Source organism: Podarcis gaigeae, assembly GCF_964106915.1.
Source record: "Podarcis gaigeae genome assembly, chromosome: 1".
NCBI lineage: Eukaryota > Metazoa > Chordata > Lepidosauria > Squamata > Lacertidae > Podarcis > Podarcis gaigeae.
The window spans coordinates 101613533-101635961 of NC_139678.1; positions in this window are offsets into that span (position 1 = coordinate 101613533).

Here is a 22429-nt window from a genome sequence, read left to right on the forward strand (position 1 = left end):
AAGGATTGCAGTGTAAATCACATAAAATAACATGTCCTGCCCATGTTTCTCCATTATGAATGCACCTATGATGGGTTTGGGCTGTTTAGACCAATGAGGATTAGACCTTGGTAAATATGAAAAACCCCTAGAGTGTGTTCCATTAATAGACCTAGCTTTCTTGCAAGGCTCTTCATGACTCCTGCATTATAAATGGGTCTGTAATAAATATTATCAATCCTGACTTCATCTTCTCAAGAATCACAGAGCCTTAGTCAGTCATGACTTTGCCAAGCTGACATGTAAATAGGTCTCTCCGTATTATGAAACCCAAACCTTATTATCTTGATAAAAGGTGGCTGTGCTTGAGAAATCCAGATGGATACGAAGCTCCATGACTGCTAAAACAAATGTCCTTAAGTCTCTCTCCTCCTCACCGTCTTTCCTCCTCAGTAGAACTGTCACACATAGATAAGGCTAGCATGTACAGTTGACTTACTTAACAAGGGAATGGTTAGGTAGGGGGGAGGAATCATGTGAATTATTGGGAAAGTATGCCAAGGCCTCATCTGAATGGATTCATGTACGGTCCTTTTTCTCTGTCAGCATAAATAAAAATGAAGTAACAAACCACGACGAAGAGAGAGAAAAACAACCAGTCAGCTAAAATGTCATGACTTGCTTCTCCGCAGGTGTCATCCAGACTTCACTGAAATGGCACATGGCTTTGATATTCTCATCAGGGAAAATATTTACTCCTTTTTGCCACAATCAGGATTCCAGACATAAAGGCCTCACAGATAAGACCGTGCAATGTAAGGGGAGCGTATTTAGAACAATGCCAGTTTCCACAGATAGGTTTTAGCGGGTTTTAGTTCAAAGTAAAAAACAAAACATTTATTTAGAATATTGTTAATATTTAGAGCGAATGAGCGGTTGACGTTTCAGCACTGGAAGCATAAATTATTCAAGCAAACTTGCTACCACTCCATTATTCTGGGTTTCTCACTAATGGCAAGGTTGGTGTCTGAGATCCTACTGTGCATTGATAACCTACGGAAAATCAAGAAGTTCAGCCTTGTGTCATAACTTTCAACTTCCTTCTCATCTCACAGTAGCGGCATTGTATTAGTAGTTCCCTTAAATTGTTAATTTGTATTCTTAAATTATGCACCATCTTATCCATGTATATTCCTGAGATGCACCAAAGGTGCTGAAGACAACTTTGTACTCTATTTGTAATACATCCCTAACCACATGTGACATGAATGATGTGATTAGCAATCTTGTCATATATATTTATTTTAAAAATAATAATTAAAAATTAAATAGTAGGGTATGAAGGTTGTTATTAAGATTGCAGCATGCAGGGAGTTGACGTTTAAGCCTTCTTTCCTCACCTACAAGCTCTGTGAAATCCTCTCCCAGGGTGCATGAAGCTAATAGCATTGGGGAGGGGGGTTGCCTTCCACTGGTAACAATGGGAGTTTTCCCTGCTTAATGATAGCTGCTGGGTTGCTGAAGGTGGGGCGTTTCATGGCAATTGTAGATGTGCGTAGGCTTAAACATCAACTCCCAGCATTCTGAAATATTGATAACCAATGGCACACCTCCACTGCTGATATTTGAACACACAACATGATGGCTCATCACAACATCATGAACATTACATGTAGTAAGGCCCCAAGAGACAGGTTTCAGAGCACAAAATATACAAGCGTGAGATAATTTATGAATGGACAAACTGAGGATTTTGCTGCCTAAATACATGCAATACTGTGCATGTGCATTTTGCAGCGGAAATCTGTTCCTGATGGCTGAGAGAGGGAGCAAAGTGCACTGCTAAGCTTTGCCTCACATGTTAAATTTATGAAACATAAATAATTGCATATTTCACATTAAAGCGCCCATCCTAAATGCACGTTCTCTGAACTAAAGCCTGTTGATATAGATGCTGTTACCTTTCAAGTCAACTACAACCCTATACCCCCTGGAAGCCTTAACACCACATAGGTTTTCAGAACAACAGGTAGGTAACTAAGCTCCTAACCTCTTATGTGCATTCACTGACCTTCTTGTTCACTGCATTTCTGCCACCACACAGCACTGGTTTGTACACCTGCATTTACCTATGTATCAAGAAATTAAGTAATGTGAAGAACATACGTTTTCCCCAGAAGCAGTTCTGCAACCCAGAAGTCTTGGAAGTCTGCACACCTGGCCAGTGGCAATGGAACTGGAATGGCATGAGAAAGCAGTCAGTGAAGTAATAGAACACTAGCACTGAAACTAAGCTCTCTTCATGTATTTTTTGGAAAGTAAATTCCACAGCGGAACTTATTCCCAAGTAACTGTGAATAGTAAAAAGGTAAAGGGACCCCTGACCATTAGGTCCAGTCGTGACCGACTCTGGGGTTGCGGCACTCATCTCGCTTTATTTGCTGAGGGAGCCGGTGTACAGCTTCTGGGTCATGTGGCCAGCATGACTAAGCCTCTTCTGGTGAACCAGAGCCGCGCACGGAAACGCCGTTTACCTTTCCGCCGGAACGGTACCTATTTATCTACTTGCACTTTGACATGCTTTCGAACTGCTAGGTCGGCAGGAGCAGGGACTGAGCAAAGGGAGCTCACACCGTCGCGGGGATTCAAACTGCCAACCTTCTGATCGGCAAGTCCTAAGCTCTGCGGTTTAACCCACAGTGCCACCCACGTCCCACTGTGAATAGTACTGCAGTCTAAATAGCACTGAGTTTTTGGCATGTACTGAAGATGCACCTCTTTATTCTGGCCTTTGATATCTGAGATGTAAGTAAGTAATATACATAAGAAAAAAATGAAGAAATAATTCACAGACCCAGCTATGAGTGTAGGAGGGAACTACCATAACCCTCTTTTTGCTACCTCTGTCCCCGTCACTGAGCCTTAAGCATGCACATTTACCACAACCACCACCACCCGGTTGTGAAAACACTGTTCCGGCTGCCAATGAGCTACTGGCCCCAATTAAAGTAGTGATAGTACCAAATAGTGATAGTACAAAGCCCTAGAAGAGCCCCTCCATTTGGTAGACCCAGTTGGTGGACCCATGGCAAGACCTTCTCGGTGGCAGTGTCCCAACTTTAGAAAGTCCTTCTGGGTGAGGTACATCTATCTATCTGTGATTATATGATTATATTATTTTGGGATTTATTCTATATGCACAACAAGCTTTCCATTGTTATTGTTTTCAACACAGTGCTTTTTTTCTGGGGGGATGCAGGGGTACGTATACCCCTAAACATTTTGTGAATCTAAGTTTGGCCTCATTGAGGGGCAGTATTTCAATATGAGTAGGAAAATGAGAGTACCCCTAAATATATTTTTTTTAGAAAAAAGCACTGTTTCAACAAGAAGAGGCATTGTGCCTGTATAACTCCAGTGAAGAACACAAGAACCGTGAAATATGCCTTATTACTGCTGATAGGAAAAGAGGAGCGATTAAGTTTTGACACAATATAATGCCTGTCTTTCAGAAGCAGATCGCCAGGTGAGGCGGAGCCACTGAGCCAGCATTCTGGTGGCGAGCTGCTGTTGCTTACCAGGATGGAGAGAGGGATGATGCAACGGAGAGGTCGGTGCAGTGCAAACATAGTGGCAAGATTGCCAGATAGGCTACAACAGCATGTTTAGACTACAATAACCTTCCCGCCAACCTCTTTCTTCTCCCTAGCCTAGCCGCTCCACTTGGCAAGCCTCTTCTGAGTGCTATCTTAGGTTACCATTGTGTACAGATACGGTGGGTGTAGTTTAACTGTTGTTGCTGCTGTCACTATTGTTATTAAATAAGAAATTTATTATACTGTACTACTGTGAGTAGTAGCAGCAATGAAAGACTGGAAGGTTGGTGTGCACTGAGTAATTCCTAATGCCTAATTCCTAATAAACTACATTTGATGGCAAGGTGAAAGGCAAGGTGACAAGGGTATTAAGAACAATGGAAAAAATACTCTATACAAGAGAATTATTCACCTAGTATGCTCATGCACTTTCAAAATTCATGACTCTTGTAATAAAAGAAGATGATGCAGTTCTACTTTTGAAAGGATCAGTTCTGAATTGAGAGTTTCCCTTCACCCTGTTTCCCATAGGCTGTAACACTTTGTAGTTGTTTAGCTTTGTCATGTTTACAACACAGTAATGTCAACTGACTATATAATGAAATGACAACATTCTGAGACATTTAAAGAGACATACCTGCCTATTTTCAACTAAAACAACTGCTATCAATTGAGATAATTGCTTTCCCAGCTGACAGATGTGAGGCTATCCATTCAGATAATGACTTTCCCAGCTGACAAGTTGCAGAGAAAAGGAAGTGTATGTGGGGGTAAGTGGTTGTGAATTAAAGGACAGCCAAAGTTTGCAGCTACCTGAATTATTGTGAATGCAGCCTGTTCCTAATAACAAGAAAAAGGCAAAATATAATATCAACCAGAGAAGTACACTTCTACTGAACAAAAATGCATGCCTTAAATATTGGATGACTTTTTCAATGTTCTTCATTATTCTTTAAGAGTCGAGTGAGTCAGGTGCCACCCTCCCACCCTAAAAGCGTTTTTGGAAAGCACACAGGGAAATACATCTCAACCTTCATTTTTCAAGCAGGCACAGGCAAGAAAAGATCATGCAGAAGAAAGAGCTGGGTGTTAAGAGATGGGCAGAAACTTTGGCTTTGACAGAGAATAGAATGATTGGATTCCACCCCATGCAAACTCCAGGATAAATAACAGAAGACATGCTGGATGGAGGATTTCAAGTATACAGATCCATCCAGCAAAGGGATACTCAATGTACATACACACTGCCATCATGTAAAGAACTTCAGGCACTAGGAATCTCATACAGCTTCTGGGTTTCCTCAAGAACTTTCATACATGATGGGTTGACGGATCTGAGAGCTCCTTTACTGCCATGTGTGGATGGCTGTATTAGAACCCCGTTCACACCTCAAAATCTTTGAAGCTGAGATAGGAAGGTGAAAATCCGTCCAGCTCCCTGTCCTGGAAGCCACTCTTTATTTCCAGAGCTGGTCCATCAGAAAGCAGAGGGTACTCTGGAAAGGCTTCTACTCCTGCTGGAAGATTCCTGCTGGGGTGGAGTTCTTGGTAACAACCCAAAAACATCCAGTTAGCTTGGTGCACATAGATATGAACTTCGGACTTAGTCATCCTGGCATGACTATTGGACATCAGCTTCCACACTGGCTTAGCTCAACTGTTTAACCTGGGAGGAAGGTGGTTGGTGGACATAGGTGTCAGGGACTGGCAGGGCTCTGATGAGTGTGTGGTGGAGTACAGGGGATTGACCCAGAGAAGAGGACCAGCAATTTATAGGGTTTAGCACCCAGGTGGGGAGGAAGAGGAATGGTCAGAGCTGTCAGAGACAGAGATGGATGCATAGGATGTGTTGGAGGAAGGGGCTGTTTGGGTGAAGAGCAGGCCAGTCAAATCCTTACCACCCTCCTGTCTCCTAGAACCAGGAGGGGCTTGAGGAGGGAAGAGCATCAACAACTTCAATGTAGGTGAAGCCTCAGGCTGTGTATGCAAGGCTCATCAGATGAGGGCACATAAGCTGGAGGGGGGCAAGGGCCTACTGTTGCTGCAACTGCTCTGCAGGGGATAGACATCGGGTCAGCTGCCTAGAGGCTAGAAGTATGTGGTTTTGTGTATCTGAGGGGAAACATGGAAGTTGGTGTAAGTACAGTGGTACCACGGGTTAAGAACTTAATTCGTTCCAGAGGTCCGTTCTTAACCTGAAACTATTCTTAACCTGAGGTACCACTTTAGCTAATAGGGCCTCCTGCTGCCGCCACTCCGCCGCCGCACAATTTCTGTTCTCATCCTGAAGCAAAGTTCTTAACCCGAGGTACTATTTCTCAGTTAGCGGAGTCTGTAACCTGAAGCGTCTGTAACTGAAGCATCTGTAACCCAAGGTACCACTGTATGTGCTGTTGTCAAAAATGTATTAACTGTCAGGTGTGTGCCTTCTTTGGCCAGGAGTGCCTAGGACTATAGGTCCCATTCTGTGAGGGTGTAGCTGAACCCCTTTCCAATTTCTGGATTTTACCTAATGCCCTTAAGTCCCTTACTATGCAGAAGTTTTCATATATTAGAACAAACTCACATTACTCATGAATGGACAAGTTGAAGCCTGAAAAATACTTTTTTTGTTTTAAAATTTCAGTCTGTAAAGCTTGCTGCATTTTTAAAGCTGCAAGCCTCTGCAAACACCACAGAATACAACGGGACTTATGCCATACATAGGATTCAGTTATAAGAATTTCAGTTTGTTCGTAATAGCATTTATCATAAAACATACAAGAGGAATTAAAACACATAACCACACAAATGGTGGTTTTTGACTATATAGTCAAAAATGCAACCAGAGTCTCAAAACAAATCTATATATCTTTGAATGATCAATAAGAACGTCACTGCATAAAAGAAGCTATAATTGCTTTTTTTAAAAAAAAAAAGAGAAAGAAATGTAATATAAAAGGGGAACACAGGAAGAAATAAAATTTAATCATATAATTTGGAAAGCAAAGAAAAATACCACAGGCATTGTGACTAGTCAACTTTATGTAGTTATTACCTTTGGGTTTACGGAAGTGAATGACTACCTTGAGTGAGAAAGGAATATAATATTGTCTTATGGCTTCCTTATTTAGTAGTCTAAAAAAAATGCTTCCATCAAAAGTCTGAAAGGAAATTCAAGCATTAAATGTGGAGAAAATGACTTAACGCTCACCTGTTTAGAGCGAAGAGAATCCACTTAAGGTAGATTAAGTTAAGAACATTTTCCACTTCTCTAGTGAATTCATATCCATAGAGAAATGTGAGCACATTCTATTTGTTTGTTTGTTTAAATATATTTACCTGGCAAGGAAGAAGAGTGACCCCAAAACAAAATGGAAAACAACAGAACCATTATTTCAGTTACTAAGTAAAATAAATATTTATGTCAACCACTGCCAAAATTTGGCTGTGCTTTCAGGTTAAGCAGCAAAATGTGTAGGGGCCCATCTAAGCTCACAGGATGCTTATTGCTTTATTTGCTTTGCAGAGAAACAACAACACAGTGCTTAGTGTGTGATTTAGATTGGGAGACTTGGATTCAAATTCTTGATCAGCAACGGAGTTTACTGAGTGACCTTGAGCCGGTCACTTTCTCCTATGCCATCCTACTTCTAAGAGTTGTTGTGAAGTTAAAAGAGGGAAATTCTCTATGCCACCCTGAGCTCCATGGAAGAACAGTGAAGTAAAGATAATAGAAATCTGCAAAACTTTCCAGCAACAGTGCAATAAAATATTCCCCACACATTATGAGGATTGATTGCTTAAAGACTGAAAAATGACATTAATAAAAAAACTGGACCAAATCAGCAAAGTCTAAGAGTGTAGTATTACTCATAGGCAGGGCTTCTTTTCTATTATTATTATTATTATTATTATTATTATTATTATTATTATTACTTCAGCAGGAACTCAATGGAACTCAGTACTGACACCTGTCATGTGGGCACCATTGCAATTATAAGAGAACAAGGGAGGCATTTATGGTGAGTTTGGGCACCTCTTTTTCCAGAAAAATATCACAGCTCATGGGATTGCATCCTGCTGGTCATACTCAGACTATGTTAGTCATGTCTATTAATTTCAGTGGGTCTGCTCTGAGTAGGATTAGCATTGGATACAACCTGTAGTAATGATACCAGCAGAAATCACCAAAACAAATAAAAGTATATAAAATTATATGACTAAGGAAAGACTCCTTTGCCCCCCAATTCATTGGAAGCTTAAGGAACAAGCCTACACAGAAGAAACTGGCAAAAAGCAAGTTGATGTAACTGGATCCAGCTCACCATTCAACATTGAGGCTGTTGCTGCTGCTCTGTCTTAAACTGGTAGAGAGACAACAAGCCTTTAAAATAGTGTTCTACACTGGGTTGCCAGGTCACGTGTCTGAGCTGAATGTGCTTACAGCCCAGCCTAAGTCCGCTGGCTTTGATCCCACTCCCACCACACCTGTGGAATGTCCCTTTTTGAGGACCTAGACCAGCCTCAGCTCAACTTTCATTCTTAGCTGCCCATCCTGGCTGATTTTTCCATAGTACTGTCCCCTAAATAACGAATGAGATAATAGATAAATGCTACAATTTCTCCAACAAAATTAGGAGAATTCCTTCATCTGGTTTATGAGATGCTACTTATATAATGAAAGCTTCTTCATTAGACAATTTAGAGCAGTGGTTGTCAACCTGGTCCCTAGCGTCCACTAGTGGGTGTTTCAGGATTCTGGGTAGGTGGTCAGGGGTTCTACGGCACAAGCTGAATCCTCCTTCCTTTGAGCACTGGTGGGCGGTAAGGAAATTTTACCATCAAGAATGATGTATTAGTGGGCGGTAGGTATAAAAAGGTTGACTACCCCTTATTTAGAGTATAAAATATGAAATTTGGTGGTGAGAAATCCTGCACGTAAGGCTTTCCCATGTGTGTGCCATGGAATTCGGAACTGAAAACCAGTTCAACTTATTTAGGTTATTTTGAAAAAGAAAATAAGAGGTGAATTTCAGATTTATCCAAAACTTTGAAGGTTGCCTTCTTTTCAGAATATAAATCATGCCCTTTTTGTTTCCTATGTTGTGGAACACTCAGTGATGATCGACAAAAGAAGACAGGACAAAGAGTGACAATAATATATTGATTCAACATTTGCCATTTTAAGCTTTCTAAAAAGCTTTTACTGATCCAAACTCACATCATTACCCATGTCCATGTGCTCCCAATGAAATATCAGACACTGCTACATTGCTTTGAACCCCACCTCTGTAAATCTTTAAATTGTAACAACTCCAAATGTATGCTTGCGTACATGAACGCCTGAGGGGGTTAATAAACTTTTACAATATTCTGGAGAAGCAAGCTTTAAACTTCAGTCCTTTGCGATGGTAGATCCTAAAAGAGGCGTGATTCCATTGTACAAATGATGAAAGTTTAATTTAGAGTTCCTCCATCGTCAACCAAAGTGTGCCTTATTTCTCAGGTGTGAGATTTGGCAGTTTCATCTTCAGTTGTATATTATCACAGCACTGTCAGGAAACAGAGTACAGTAGTGCCAACTCTTACTAAACTGGGTGTGTTATAAATCTGGTGTTAGCACAGGATTTCTTATGCCAACAATGTGTTTCAACCCTTACCTTATTACCACACTTCTTGGCTGCCAGGAGATAGAAATCTTTGAAGCTTTTTTTATGGCCAGGGTGTGCAAAATCTCCGACGCCATAGCCAAAAGCAGTGAACATTCAGGACTGTTTTATGACATCGCTTTATCGAAAACGTTGATCTTCAAAACCTTGAAAAGCCCCGATTCATTGCTTTAAAAATGAGGTCAATTAAACCTCACCTATTCCCTTGACAGGCCTTCCCTTTCATTTAGTAGACAATTTTATGTGAGTTACAAAAATATGCCCTGTCAGACAAGAGCCTTCCCTGAGAGGAACACGGCTCCGAGTAAATGGGAGTTTTCGGCATAACTCAATTCGGCACAGTCAACAGCCTAAGAAACATTATCTGTAACTATTGGAGGTAAAGTCATCCCATAATGAAAGTCAGCTGAGAAGCAATTAACCAAGAAACACCACCAAGAATGCAAAGGTCTAATGACAAGCCAGGTTTGGCAGAGTGCACTGCATGAAACAAAATAACCACTGTGAGGATTTCCACGGAAAAATGTTAATCATCCCAAAACAGGGAAAATGTGTGACATAAGGAACAGGAAGTAATGGCTAACATATGTCAGGCAGTATACTTTATTTACCTTTCATTAGCCTGCCTTCCTACGAGAAGGTTAAAATCTCATCGAGAAGGATGGGATTTTTAAACTCATGTTAACTGATCCAGACACATATGAAGGGAGATTTGCCTCCTCGGCACTTGTGGATATTAATTGACTTATTGAACTAGCTGTGGGAACTGGGATTTTGACAATGCAGAGATAAACTATCATTATTTACAGGTTAACTGGTCCCACAAATTTTGAACTTAGCTCACGGTTTCCAATAGAAATTGTAGAAGTACTTTTAACCAAAACGAAGATGAGAACAACAACAACACACCCACACACCCGGCGCAGCCGTATCGCACAATTTCCCCATTTGCTAAATGACAGAAGGCATTCCAGAAAAAGAAATAAAAGATTTAATAGGAGAGCCTGTGGAACACAGCCTCCCATTATTACAGTCTCTCTGCATTTATTTTTAATTCTCCCCCTTTGCCACAGCTTACAGGTGTGTCTAGTTACAGCCATCAGTAAAAACAAAACACATATGCAGGCTATAAATCTGCATTTGTGCACTAATTCATAGGAGTAAAATATCCCCGGTTCCTCTGTCCAATTTCCTTTCCACATACTATTCAGAAACTCACCGCAGTACCTTGGGCTTAGTATTCTAGGACTACAGTTGTGGCCCCTTAAGATTAGTTAAACAGGATTGTCTTCACGCACTGGTTTTAACTACAATAAATAAATAAAGATATATCCCCAGTCAGAGGCATACTAAGGGTCCCTTGCGTCCATGTCAAGCAGCTGTATCAGCACCCCCACACACACACACCAAGAAAAAAATCACTTTACAGCGGTGCAAGAAGGATGGGAAGCTTCTCCCATGTTTGATCTCCCCTTGACAGCAACAGTGCACTGCCACACACATTGGTGTCACACACTCCATAGTCTGATAGGTGCTTGTTGTGCCCACCCCACCTCCCGGCCTATGCCCCATTTCACCAGTTCCTAGGTATGCATCTGTCCCCAGTTGAAGGAAGGGACTGAGGCAAGCCAATGAGGCTGTAAACCCTTTGCAGAAGTTCCTCAGACAAATTATAGTGTACAATGTGATGTAGCTGTGCTCTAAAGACACAACCATCTTTCTACACAACAATCCAATGATTGCTCTGGCCTTCCCAGAAGATCCTGAGGGCAGCAGGATGCTGGCCTAGGGAAGGTCTTACATTGTTAAGAAAAGATCCTCACTGCCTGTTTACAAACTAGCTTAGCTGCAACCCAGGCTGCAACTAGATGCTAAACAAGACTAAAACATTAGTCCAGGTGTTGACACAGAGGGGTCTCCTTGCATGGCGCCCTCCCCTTCCCGAAATGCATCTTGAAGGAAGCATTTTATTATGGCCCACAGAAGAGGTTGTAATGTGTGTTTGATTGTGGCATGCAACAGTTTCTCTGGTCTGCAAAGCATGCTCTCCTTCATAGAGAGCACGTGTTGCGGTGGGATCTAGCAAGACACCCCCTCTAGGTTTTTGGGTGGAACCGTTTGGATGGCCATGTCTGTGATTGGGCCAAGTTGGGTTGTTGGGGAGATTTTGATGTTACCATTTAGAGGGTTGGCCCAAAGGTTATAAATTCTTGGCACACAGTTTTTTCAGGCTCTTTTGCTGCATGCATCGGATGTCCTGCCCACCCTCCCTAATTTAGGGCTGTTGCGTTTGACATTGTCCGTATCTCCAGCAAGGGGCTAGGGCCGTGCAAGCCCCTGGGAGCATGTGGGGAGGGGTGACAGTATGGTGCCCAGCCCCATTCTCTCCCCAATATTATTTTCCCTTACTGGCTTTCGCTGGAATCCAAAAGTCAGTTCTGTCCCAGGGTGGAGACAGATAACTGTAATCCAGAAGTCAGTTCTGTCCCGGGGTGGAGACAGATAGCCGTAACCAATGCCTAAGCAACCACTCACATTATGTATTTCAATAAAGTTGGGGCCAAAATTATTGTGATTTATTTAGGGCGTGGCTTGGGGAGCTCAACACGCAAATTTGCCCACAGGTGCCAAAAGCTTGGCCGCCCTGCATAACACCTACATGTTTCTCCCAGGAAAACTTTTGCTGATGCAAAATGCATCCGTAACTACAGTGTGCTGTCACCCACGGGAAAAACATGCAGTATATGGTCCAGAGGGCACACATTTGCATTGCTATCAAAAGAGAGAAGAAGGCATGAAATGTAATTTAGGGGTAGGACACATGCAAAAGTTTCCACACATCCTGGCATCTCCAAGAAAGGATGGGAAAGGCCCCTGTCTCAAAATGTGGAGAACTGCTGCCAGTTTGTGCAAACCAGCCTTTCCCAACCTGTTTCCACTGAGTTCTTTGGGGGCTATAATAACTCTCTCCATCCCTGACCATTGGACATGCTGGCTGAGGCTAATGGGAATCATCATTCAAAATCTGGAAGGCAGCAGGTTGGGATAAGCAGTCAAGAAAAGTGAGAGTAGGAGGAATGGTTGCCTGACTCTATTACCGTATTTTTCGTCCCATATCACGCACCGGCCCATAGGACGCACCTAGTTTTTTTGGGGGGAAATAAAGGGAATTTTTTCCCCTTTATTTTCCCCCCAAAACCAGTGCCAGCCTCCAAACCAGGTCGAGGAGTAGCGGGATGGCGGCGCTGCGCCTCCCCGCTGTCCCCCGAGCTTGTGGGGCTGCCCGATGTCTGCCTGAAGCGCGGGCGTTCTGCTTCCAGCGCGCCCCGCGCTCTGTGCAGCAGGAGGGAGCCCTGCGGGAACTCCTGCAGGGCTCCCTAGGCTGCGGATGTCTTCCCGAAGTGCCAGGCGCTCTGCTTCCAGCGCGCCCTGCGCTCTGAGAAGCAGGCTGCTATCCGCAGCCTAGGGAGCCCTGCGGAAACTCCCACGGGCTCCCCAGGCTTGCTGATAGCTTCCTGAAGCCTGGAGAGCGAGAGGGGTCGGTGCGCACCGACCCCTCTCGCTCTCCAAGCTTCAGCAAAAGCCTGCATTCGCCCCATAGAACGCACACAGATTTCCCCTTCATTTTTGGAGGGGAAAAAGTGCGTCCTATAGGGCGAAAAATATGGTAAGTCATGTTCCTCAATGTTCAAATTCTATAAGACAGGGTTAAAGGTCTGGCATTCACATCTGCCTGGTCTGCTTAGTTTGGGTGCAGGCATGCCCTAAACTTTCAGAAAGTATTTGAGATAGCGGTTCTTATTCATAGGCATGTATGGGAGACTTGTCCTGTATGCACATAAAGTCACATAAAGCTGAAAGTTAGTTAGTAAATTGCAAGCCTGGAAGCATTTCCGCAGCATTTACCCTTGATAAAAATGATAGCGTGAAGCACACAGCAGCCCTAAAAAGTAATAATTGGAGACATATCTCAGATGCAGGCTTGTCAAGCTCCAAATAAAGAATCAATAATTTTGTGCAGCTGTTGAGATCCTTGTTCAGCTTGTGGTTTTTGTTCTTAGAAGCCTGAACAAAAGTGCAGTCTTCTGCGGTGCCCCAAGTCGCTGACTAGTCTGAGCAATCACTTTATTACGGAAGCTCCCATTTAGGTTGAAAATAATCAATAGCAATCAAGATCTGCTTGACAAGTGGGGTGTCAGCAACAGCTATTTTTAATAAAGACTTGTTCACCCAAAAGCATATCCAGGTGTAAAACTCTTTTAACCAGGGTTTTGCAGTGGTGGGGTGTGTGTGGAATCCAGTAAGTAAAATTAATTTGATGATTCCGTTTTTTTAATTGTTTTATATTGCACCAGCGCATTTGGAAACCAATCAGAATTAAGGCCAGGCTTGACAAATAGTTTGACGTTTCCCAGAACAGTCGATATGGTAATCTTGCCTCCCATTTGATTATTATTTATGGAATATTATGGTGGAACACAAGGCTGTGTAGACACTCTAATGGACAGCTGGTTTCCTCATCCAGACATTCATTTGTTCAATCCATACCCTCCAACATTTCTCCGATGGAAATAGGGACGTCCCATTCCATAATGATGTTTCTATTATTTGTACCAGACATAGCTTACTGGGTTGCCCCAGCCACTCTAGGCAGCTTCCGACATATATAAAAACATAATAACTCTAACATTTCTCCAATGAAAATGGGAAATCCTAAGGAAAAGTGGGACATTCTGGGATCAAGTCAGGAACTGGGGGTGGCTTCTCTAAATCAAGGGCATCCCTGGAAAATAGGGACACTTGGGGGGGGACATGAAATGTCATTCATTTCATTTACATATCACCCTTCCTCCCCAGACAACATAAAAATTAACATCAATAATTAAAACATACATTTTTAAAAAAATAGTATAACAAAAACAGGATAGCTCACTAGACACAGACTTTGAAACAGCTAAGCTTTTGCAGGTGTGCTGCATCCTTAAAGCAGCATAACTTTGGTTCTGGACTGCTTAGCCAGAAGCACCTGCTCCACGATCATTGTAAATGCCGGGTGCCTGCAGTTTTGGGGTTGTTCCTCCTGATGAATTCTGGGTAAGACTGTAAGGAAATCCTGAACATTCTCCGTATCCCAGCTTGTAACCTGAAGAGGTTTCGCAGCCACAGTGCATCTTCCATATCAAGGTTTGGGAGGGTGGGAGCTTGATAGATGTGAGCCATTTCTCATGTGCTATGTATGGCAGGGGATGGGTGCAGGCTTTGTTCAAGCATGACTTTATGCTAGCATTACAGATTGTTCTACTGGTCGGTTGTGGACAGCTATGTTGGCTCAAATATTTCAGATCAGGGTGCCTGGGTGGCTTTCTAGTATACACACCACAAAGCAGAAATATGATGCTTGCTTCAGAGTGAGCTGAAGTATATAGAAGAGGTTTAAATAGATTCAAAGTTGCTGAAGTGAACTAATCAAAGCTGAAGTTCTGGTTGAGCATGGATTCAAATGTGAATGAATATTTGTCAACGGAAATGGATAATCAAATTTGATTTGCTTTATGTATGCATTTAAGCCAGAGAGGCATATGCATACCTTTGCAAAAGATGTATCAAAGTTAGCCTGAAAATGAATACAGAAACTGCATGTATAAGACAATAGGTGAAAAAACAATTCATAATACAATTTTTCATGATTATCTCTTAGGCTAATGGAGAAGTATGTAAAAGTAAGGTTGGCCAAGACCACTGAATCTACTGTTTTAAAATAAAATACAATCTCAAAAGATAACCTCAGACATATATATTAATACATCTACCTTTTGTTAGATAATTCGACAAATTAATCTTGGGGATCTTGTCACTATCCTACATGTCATGGGATGGAAGAAACCATTCCAATTCAGTCCATGTCCATTTTGGATGTGATTGACTGAAAATCCATTATGTTTCCTTTTTAACTTAATGTACAGATTGCTTTTTTAAAAAATGTACAAAATTATCTTTTTATTTTAAAAAAAGTCCTTACAATTTAAAGTGGTGGTCTGAGAGCTATATTTTGGGGTTTTCTTTCTTCTTTTCTGTCTGCTGGAGGCTACAGTGTGTTTGAATTGCTCCCTAGAGGTGGTGATATAGGCACTGTGCAGAAAAAAAGATGGCGGTCCCCATGAAGGCAGATATCTCCTCCCTTCTACAATGTCCCTGAGAGCTTTCAAAGGCAATGTACAGAAATATATATGGCTTCCTTTTTCAGTACGTGTAGACAGTTCTCTCCCATCCTGGAAGCGTAGATAGCTGGGTGTCTTTATCATGTCAGATAGCAACAAATAGAAAACAAATAAATGAAAACCATATGGCTTTTTTTGTGTGGCAAATAGTACCCTCCAGTGAAAAACCAGGTCATAAAATCCAGGGTGGGGAGAGAGTACTCTGTTGCTTTGGGGAGGATCTGATTAGGAGATGGCAATCTAAAAGCAAATCTAACACTGTACAGAATGTGTATGACAAAGTGTCAAGCATTTTGGTGTGTGTCCCTTCAGGCTAAGGGACGCAGGTGGCGCTGTGGGTTAAAGCCTCAGCGCCTAGGACTTGCCGATCGAAAGGTCGGCGGTTCGAATCCCTGCGGCGGGGTGCGCTCCCGCTGCTCGGTCCCAGCGCCTGCCAACCTAGCAGTTCGAAAGCACCTCTGGGTGCAAGTAGATAAATAGGGACCGCTTACCAGCGGGAAGGTAAACGGCGTTTCCGTGTGCGGCTCTGGCTCGCCAGAGCAGCGATGTCACGCTGGCCACGTGACCCGGAAGTGTCTCCGGACAGCGCTGGCCCCTGGCCTCTTGAGTGAGATGGGCGCACAACCCCAGAGTCTGTCAAGACTGGCCCATACGGGCAGGGGTACCTTTACCTTTACCTTTACCCTTCAGGCTGCTGGTGGGGGTACCGTATTTTTTATTGCTCCCACCTTGCTCATCTACAGTGGTACCTCGAGTTAAGAACTTAATTCATTCTGGAGGTCTGTTCTTAACCTGAAACTGTTCTTAACCTGAAGCACCACTTAAGCTAATGGGGCCTCCCGCTTCTGCCGCACAATTTCTGTTCTCATCCTGAAGCAAAGTTCTTAACCGAGGAACTATTTCTGGGTTAGGGGAGTCTGTAACCTGAAGCGTCTGTAACCTGAGATACCACTGTACTTGTATGTTGGGAGTAGAGGAATCAACATAACAACCCTTCCCAGGTACAAGAGTTCACTAAGGCAATGGTTCTTTTTATGGGAAAAGGTATTTGAAAATGAAAAGGTAATAGCCAGAATACAACCACTTTATCATTTAATTTAGCATAATGGGTTGTTCATAGTCAGAATAAATAAGCGTGACTAAATCAAGTCCATCGATGGGTATGAATGGGTATCCAGTTGAATGATTCAGTTGAAGGCATGCAACCAGAGAGGCTCCATGTTTACGTTGATGACAGAGAGCAAGACCCATTCACCGATGTTGCCAGCTCTGAGAAATTCCTGCCTTATGGAAGCTCATCAGGTCCACACTTCATCTAGTTGTACCAGAAGGCTTAGTTGATTTAGCTGTGTGCTATCCATTCTAATTTACTGTTTCATTGTGGTTACATGTGTTCAACTGCAGATTTAAATACCTGGATTTGTGTGCTGCAAGCTACAGCCCTTTCTCACCACTTCATCATCTTCATCATCACCTGAGGAGAGCCTCTGTTGGTGGTTCTGGGCTGGGGGCTGTAAATAAAGGCAATTGAGCCTGGAGGAAGAGCAAAACTATAATGGAATTGAAAGTCTGTTTATCACATGTATCTGTGCATAGTATGCATAAAGGCCAGTGGCAAATCTGTTACATAAAACCTGCAACTTGTAGCTATATTAGATGCCTCCCCTCCCATTTCTGTATCTCATTATAAGAAATATATGCATCCCAGTGCATGTTTAACTTTATGCAAGTTAAACTTTCATTTATCCAAATATCTGATTATCTAAGCGTTTTTGAATCCCTCAGGTCATCTGCTTTTATGAGAATTTTTTAAAACACATACACTGCCTTTGTCTTTTATTTTGGAAGGGCTGTAGAAAAATCTGAATGGAGCTTAAATGTGAGTTGAACACTTTGTTCTTTGGGTATTAAAATATATAGCAAATGGCAGAGAGAAATTTGTGCAACCGTTGTTGTTTTTTAAAAGAATAAAGAAATTATTTCCATCATTTCAGAGCCTCCTCTTTTCTATAAAAGAGCCTGTTGTAAAGTTTTAAAATACCATTATTTAGCTCTTTTCCTTTGTTCTGCTTTGTGGTCTTTCTCTGCAGTGTGAGTGTTTCTGAGCTTGCGGAAAAGTGAATTGTTAGCATGTGTGTCATTCTGGTGAGTGGTTAAGTTTAACTGTACAACACTTTAAAATATACATCCAGCGTAAGCTGGGAGAATTCTTCCAATTCCTTTCATGTACGTCTGTCAAGTGAGGCTACTAACGTAGATAATTTTTTCTGAAAGGAGTACTCTTGCATGTATTAACTTGAGCTCCCACTAGTAATGAAAACCATGGTAGCCTTGGCATAGAAAGCTGCTGCTGTAAGTAACTTGCAAGCTTCCACAGTTTAGAACTTCAGCACAAGGAATAAGTTCGCATATTTGCCCTCCTCCTGCCACCAGAAAGAGAATCTCAATATAGCTTGCCTTTTGTATGTTTCAACAGCAACAACATGTTGATATTTCACATATTGATGGTTTTGCAAAATGGTATCAGATAGTGCTACTGCTTCTCATCATTACGCTGGAAACATACTTTGAGACTTCCACTTGTGAGAACTGAAGAGAAAGTAACAAATAAACCAACCATTTAAACATTGCAAAATTCTCCTGCCTCGTTTTTACTTATTTATTTTTAACAAAATGTATATACTACTTGATTGTAACAAAACCTCTAAACAGTTTACTAAAGAATAACAATATGATGATGATATGACAACTACTAGAATACTCTGTGTGATCTCAATGTGTGTTCCTATGTACAAACCACAAGAAGAAAAGGAGCAGAAGGAAGATAAAAAAAATGGTGAGTGCCTTTTCATTAGGATTTACTTTCCATAATGTGAGATAGACTTGTGCAATCTATTTTTTTTAAAAAACACAAAAAACACACAAAAGGATCTCATTAAACCGAGAAGATTGCCTTGTGTACATGAAGTTGTTTTAAGAGGTGTTTCCTGATGATGCTCTTTATAAACTATAGAGAATAAATCTCAACAAGCTAAAAGACATCTAATGAAAAATAGCGTGGTCTTTTATGCTGGTGTGGATTGCATATTTTACATGCAATTTATACTGCAGTTTCTCTTCATTAACCACATCTCGCAGATTTTTCAAAGTGACGGCATGAATATTATTAACATGTGTTAAAAATGTGTTTAAAATAATGTATAAAGCTTTGTGATTAAAGCAAAAGTTTAGGCGTAATGAACAAGTCTGGGTATGTATTTTATACTGCTGGGCGCATACATATTTAACATCTATATGGATGTGCTGTATCAGAGTATGTCTGTGTGTAGGCTCAGTTATATATTTCCTTCGAGCGAATGTTGTAATTAAACTGAACCAGACCTTAACAAGCAGAACCCATTCATAATTTCTGCTCATTCTTGTTATATATGTTGCAGTTAGTAAATGCAAAGCTATTTAATTTTACTTGAAATGGAACCTGTACAACTCACTGCCACTTCACCTGCCTTTATTTATGCTTCTAACAAAATTGTCAACTTCACAACTTGGGAAATAATGGATTTATATCATGCTAGCTCCAACTAGGAAACCATTTTTTTACTGTTGTAAAATGCTATAATATTTAGGAAATTGACAAATGGATAAGTGTAAAGATTAGAGCCGCACTGGTTTTATCAGTGTACCTAAAATTCCATTACTATCTCCCATACAGTTCTGGAAGGTTTCTCAACCCTTTGCTCCTTTATTTTATTTTATTTTATTTTATTTTATTTTATTCATTTCATTTCATTTCATTGCATTTTTTGCTTTTTGGCACGGGACATAAAGAACTGCAAGGGGAAGGAGAAACTGGCAAGAATCACATTGTTCCCCTTTTGTCACTGGGTTTGCCCCAGGAACAGAATTTAGCTCATGGGATCAGTGGATCCAACACATTGCCATACACCGATGGTAAATGACACAAAAGGGGCATTTAAATGCATGCAAAAAAATTGCCCCTGAAGGTAATTATGGCTAACCACCAACCTTAGGATGCTAGCTTGAAGTCATGTAAGTGAAAGTGAAGTTTCAGCTGTCTAAACTATAAAACTGCCTTTTGCAACATGTTGCTCACATCAGCCCCAACCAGTACGCCCAAAGGGATTATGGGAGTTGTAGGCCAAAATCTCTGGAAGGTGCTGTGCTGTGGGAGGTTGCTGTGGAATGAGAGAGGAAAGAAATTTCCTTCCCCAAATTTCCTTCCTTTTCTACTGTAAATATTGATGCTCAATATTGATCGGGTATTTTCTGAATATTTGCCAGTTATCCATCTGCAAAATATTTAGACCACGGTCTTCATATTTTATATCCATCAAGCTAGGCTATTCTTTTTCATGATAAACAAACTACTTGATTTGTAAAGTAAAATTGCATGGCCCACATAATGTAAACAAAGCATATTGTTTAAAATTAAATTTTAAAAATGGGGGAGGAATAATGGTGTCTAGCATTAGCTGGATTTTTCAGAAACCCTGAAAATAACAATTACTGTTTTAGTGTCACTATTTTTATGCCTATATACCATGATTCCTGGTTCTATGAACAATTGTACATAATGTGGATAATAATAATAAATAAATAAATAAATAAAGGAATGATTAAAGGACAGCTCTTTTGATTATCGTATTTATTGTTCAATTCTTCATTAAATAGGAACTGAATAATTAGATACAGGACAGGATTCAACTAATGATGCTCGTCAGCAGAAGTTCTGCACGAAGACTTCTGCTTGCATGATGGAGTTCCCCCCATTCTCCTCTTCTGCCACAAAATTGGCTCTGGGAGCATCAAGAGAAACCCCTGGAACAGCACATGGGGGGAAGAGAGGGGGAATCATTCCACGTAAACATGTTTAAATGCTTGCACTGACAGAATGATCAGAAGAGTGTGGGGTTGAATTTCTCCCATGGTGTTTATCTAAAAGAAAATGCAGTAATTAGAGGCAGATTGCACCTTTCACAAAGATCCAAGCTTTTCCAGTTGGGAATCTCCAAGTCAATTCGTCGCTTTACCCCCACGGTATGAAGTCATTCTACATAGTCCTGGCATGTTTCCTGTTGATCCTCTGCCAGAGGGAAAGATCTCCATTTTATCCCATTTATAGAGCAGCAAAGGTATCTTTGTTAGTAAGCCTGCATGCATAACTAAGACACATGTCGCAGAAAACGGAAAGTGAAGTTTCCCTTTCCTTTGCCTTTACCTCAGAGACTTGCACTCCGCCGCCCATACTCCAGTGTCTTTGTCTTTGGCAAGTAATACAGAGCAGCAACATCTGCCCCTTTAGTCCAGAATATGTTAATCAACAAGAAGACAGCTACTAAAAATAGCTATTCCATCTTTCTTTTCACTAGCCAGACTTGCAATCTTTTAAGGACTGAACATAGTCCTACATTTCTAGCACTCTTAAAGTTAACGGCGGCTTTCCCCCACTCCCCGCCCCCCAGGGAAAAGCTAACTTCATTTATAAAATATATTTGATTTCCTCTTTTTCTAATCTCTCTGCAGTCTTTTTTTGCACTGCTGCGTGCTTTAATTTTGCTTTCAGACAGAAGTTTAAAAACTTTAGCTTCTAATAACTGGAAAAAATGGTTATTTAAAGATAACTGCAACTTGCTTAACATGCCAGACTATCATATGCTCGCTGCTTTGAAGCTGCAAATTAATGACGAGCAGGAACAGTGCCTATCTTTCAGAGGAAACTGACCTCTTTCTAATGCCTCATCGCTAATGTCATCTGTCTGCTGCATCTCATTATGTGAATTTCACGGAGTTAAAAAAAAAGAGGGGGGAGAGAGTATCTTAAGGCTGTGCACAAATAAAAAGGACCTTCTAGTATTGAGTACTTTGAAAATTTTTGATCTCTCCAAATACCTTCCTTAGATACTGGTTTCCCCTTTTGTGCCTGGCATGCTGCTTATGTCATCTATTCTCTGTGACTAATTATGTTAATTTTTGTGGCACAAAAGTAACTGAAGGCTGTTAAGGAATAAAAGCTTTTGAGTGGCCTTATTTCATAAACACCCCTTTTGAACAAGGCACATTTAGTCATATTTGCAGTAACAGAAAGAGTCTTGTGCTAAAAATACAACAAAAGGCTCTTGAATATGGCCATTTATTCTGACTTTATTAGGTAATTTATGAAAAAAGTATGAAGGGAAGCCTTTCTGCTAACTATAATTTGCATAAAGCTGGTGCCCTATTAATGAGATAACTTCCTGTCTTTTGTGTATCACCAGCTGGAAATAGAAATATAGGAACTTTTCTGTCTTCCAATTACTTAACCTGCTGAGTTGAGAGTTGAAGAGTAAACAGGATTCACACAAGTCGAATAAGATGATTTCCTTTGCCCTCTAGGAAATATTTTTATTCAATTAAGAGATGCCAATGGAGAATGCCATCTCCTAAAAATGTTTAGGTCTGAAAGCCTGAATCCAACAATTCATATATATTTTTATCCCAGATTAAAAATAAAGTTCTTAATGGGATTTTACTCACATATGATAAAATTACATATCTAAAATATGGCAAGATATATTGGAGATATATTTAATCTTCTGTCAATACTCTCTCTCTCTCTCTCTCTCTCTCTCTCTCTCTCTCTCTCCTCTGAAGTATGTCCCATTAATTTCAATGAAGCTGAGGTAAATGGGTATAGGACTGCCACACTGCCACTAAACCCTGAATTCGTTTGCAGACCCCATTTCATTGCATTTGATCCAGTAAACCACAAATGAGTCCCACTTGCTTAATGGGCTTTTTCTGCCAACTTTCCTCCCTCAGCAGCCACATATGCCCCTGGAAAGCTGTTGCTGGTGTTTAGGTCCAGAAGAATATCTGGAATGGAATTGCTATGTGGTATAAGTAGCTAGAGCTGAAAAGGAAGAACTAGTCAAAACAGAAGACACCCTCCCCTTCACAAGTATTTCATTCCTAAAAGGGGTTCACT